At 44.7% G+C, this 3,758-nt stretch overlaps 1 pseudogene; it reads right to left on the reverse strand.

The window, feature by feature from the left end:
- Positions 1 to 3,425: 3,425 nt before the first annotated feature.
- LOC117314018 (small nucleolar RNA SNORA70) lies at positions 3,426 to 3,538 on the reverse strand (annotated as a pseudogene).
- Between the last annotated feature and the right edge of the window lie 220 nt (positions 3,539 to 3,758).

The raw sequence follows: 3,758 nt of genomic DNA on the forward strand, positions 1-3,758 counted from the left end.
TTGATGAGTGAACCCAGCAGCTGCTAGTGAATAAAGCACCCTGCGGACAGACGATAACAGCCCCCAGCTCTTCACTGCCCTCCACGTGTCCGCTTCCTCCACCATCGCAGTTCCCAAAGGATGAAATGTGGGTAACACTTCTCAGAGTCAGCATAGGAAAGACAAAAAAGGAAGGCTAGAAAAACAGGCTGCGATGTGGGGAGGGACCCAGAGATGCTGCCTAGCTTCCTACTCTCGAGCCTGAAGGGATCACAAATCACAGCCCGGATGCCTCTGGTACCAAGGAAGAGGCTGTCTTACAGTGAAGACTTTCTCAGGTCACACAGCCCATGGGGCTGAGCAGGGAGAGTGTCCAGGGCCTCTGACTGGGAGCGGGGTGCCCTTTGAGGGACATGGTCACAGGCTCACAGCAGGGAGTCACCTGGCCAGGTTATGGTGGGGGAAACCTCTGCTGTACTGGATGCACAAATAAATGAAGTTCATGGCTACAATTTTGACAACTGCTTCTCTCATAGGACAGGAAAGCAGCAAATCAACAGCTGTGAGTGTGACAAGAGGTGGGTGGGATGGAGAGAATGAACTGGAGGGGGCAGGGTTTTCAGGAGGGAATTCAAATGTATCCACAACGTTTATTTCCTTAAAAATAAAAGAATCTGGGGACTTCCCTGGTGGCGCAGTGGTTAAGAATCCACCTGCCAATGCAGGGGACACGGGTGCGAGTCCTGGTCCAGGAAGATCCCACATGCCGCAGAGCAACTAAGCCCGTGAGCCACAGCTACTGAGCCCGTGCTCTAGAGCCCACGAGCCACAATTGCTGAAGCCCGTGCGCCTAGAACCCGTGCTCTGCAACAAGAGAAGCCACCGGAACGAGAAGTCCGCGCACCGCAACTAAGAGTAGCCCCCGTTTGCCGCAACTAGAGAAAGCCTGTGCACAGCAACGAAGACCCAACGCAGCCATAAATAAATATATTAAAAATAAATTAATTAAAAAAAAAAAAGAATCTGAACGTAGCAAAATGCTAACGTGTTGACTCTAGGAGTGGGTTATATTATTCTGTCCTTTCTGTGTTTAAAATATTTTTAAAGGGATAGAAAAATGGAGAAAGAACTGCTCTCCGATGTGATTTCATAAATGAATCACACAAACCCTCCATCACACACACACTGGTTTTGACAGAGGCTCATGGTCCATCCCCCTCTCCCTTTCCTCCTATCACTAAAATAATTTTCTCTGTTATGTACAATTTATATAATCACAGTAGTCAGGGCTTTTAGAAAATTCCATGAGTTTTCTTATCAATTTAATTATTTCAGCACATTGTTCATTAATTAACTTTCATTGAGTTGATGTACTTTTATAGTCCAAAAAAGGTTTTTAAGCTCAACAAAAAAGATTTGTAGAAGTCTTGAACATAAAATTGCTTGTTTATATTGAAATTCTAGTTTTAAGAATATTTATCTCTATTTTCCAATCTCCCTGCCAGCTCTCACCCAGACATAAACTCTTTTAATATTTTGTATGTTTCCTTTCGACTGCTTTAAGTGCAGGTGAAAATATGTGATTTATACAAATTTGTATTCTTCGTTCCCCTTTAGACAGCACCATAAGCATTTTATCCTATCAAGAACGTTTTCTAAGTGTAATTTTAGTGGATTCTCCACATTCATTTTAATAGATACCATGAATTGTTTACACACCCGCTCCTTGCCAGCATTTTGCATATTCCGGCATTTCCTTATCACTGTAGTGTGAGGCAAACATGTTTGGGTGTCAGCCTTTGACCCCAACTGTTTTTCTCATGGCAGTTTCCTAGAATTGGAGTTCCTAGGCAAAAGGGTACACAGTGTTTTAAGGTTCTTGACATCAGCTGCTAAACTGCCTTCCGGAAAGGATGTAACAGTGTGATATGGCCACCAGAGAGAGTCTTTGCTCCAGCCAGCTTGGAGAGAATTTAGGAAACCTATCTCAGGGGTTTAATTTGCTTTTCTTTCATCGTTAGTGAACTTGAACTTATTCCCACAATTGTTTTGAGCACTTTTATGTCTCCTCTTGCCTATCCACAGTCTTTGCTCACTTTCTCTCTGGGGTCTGCATGTTCTCCCCATCACGGGTGTCAGCCCTTTATCTGCTAAAGACAGTATCCTTTTGTCTATTCTATCTTTGAAGACCATTTGCCCCAGTTCACCATTTGCTTCTGCCCCAGGTAAACAGATCTGGGCTGTGATTCTCTGGATTTGCCTGTCTCTCCAGGTTCTGAAGTGGCTGTTTGCCCTGTGACCTCAGTTCTGTGATGGGTCCAAGAAAAGTCACCGACTTTCAGTTTTTTAAAGCTTTTTCTTCAGGATGGGAGTAATGACTTCCAGCTTCTTTACATGTCAGAGCTGAAACCAGAAGAGATTTATTTTTTCAGGAAATTTTAAACTCTGAATTCAATTTCTCTAATGGTTAGAGGACCATTCAACCATTAAAGAAGTTGAATTTGTAACCACAAAGTTCCCCACAAAGATCTCCAGGCCTCTGCATTTCACTGGAGGAGTCTACCAAACATTGAAGAGTCTGATAACTTTGATTTGCTTAAAAAAATGCTGTCTGGATGATTTTCTAGATCTTAATCCTCTTTCCATTAGCACAAATTTTCATTTTAACGTAAAATGTATTTCTAGTTTGTGTGTCTAGTTATGTATTTGCATCTTCAGTACTGACCACTAGAATATGGGCGCCGTTATTCTGACTTTGCGTCCTTAATCACCATATTCATTCTGTGTATTTTAGCGTATTTTCTTATTCTTCTGTTAGAAGCTTTAATTCCCTTTCCTCTTTTCTATATGCTTTATGACTTTGCTGATGGAATTTTAAACATGTGCAGATAGAAGTGAATGATCCCTTGTACCAACTGCCTTTGAGAGTGGCCTGACATGGCTCCTTTGGATTTTCACCAACATCAATGAAAAACAAAACAAAACAAACACCACCACCACCAAAACAGCAAGACGACTCTTCTTTTTAATTTTTTGACAGGAAAGTAGGATTTATTGGTGGGCACGAGTAAGGAGGGGACAGCACCAAGGCTCTCGCAAGCACAGGGCCCGCCATCTGTCCAGAGGGCCACGATTAGGGATGTATATGACCCCACAGCCATCCGGGATGAGCCGCTTTTCTGCCACCATGTTTTCAAATTCACCTGCATTAAACTTAGTAAATCCCCACTTCTTGGAGATCATTTGGCCACCAGGGAACTTGACCTTGGCCCTGTGGAGGGCCTCAATCACATGCTCCTTGTTCTGCAGCTTGGTGAGGTTGGACTTTATGACTTGGCCAATGTGGACTCTGGCCACTGTGCCCTGGGGCTTTCCAAAGGCACCTCGCATACCCGTCTGGAGCCTAGATTGGGGACAGCGTGCCAGTCATGACGTCCACTGGAAAGGGCTGTCTCCAAGGTCCCTTAGGGCAACAGGCTGAATACACTATTGAGGAGGCTGCTGTTTGCAGCCATTGCACACTGGGAAGACAACTCTTAATCACTTTCCTGCTTTGCCATAGTTACTCCATTCAAGGGCTGGATTCCCTAACTTTGTATCTGCCTGGGGAGGGGCATGTAGCTGGTGCCATGATTTAAACATTGCACTGGGGGCTTCTGGAGGCAGGTCCTAACCAAGCGCTCCTGGTTTCCCTCTTCTGGACTGTAGCACAGTCAGGCACACGGGACAGGAGCAGAGGGGCAGCGTGGGCAGCTTGGGGCAGTCATTGCAGCTCTGCT

Source organism: Tursiops truncatus, chromosome 10 (assembly GCF_011762595.2).
Source record: "Tursiops truncatus isolate mTurTru1 chromosome 10, mTurTru1.mat.Y, whole genome shotgun sequence".
Classification (NCBI taxonomy): Eukaryota; Metazoa; Chordata; class Mammalia; order Artiodactyla; family Delphinidae; genus Tursiops; species Tursiops truncatus.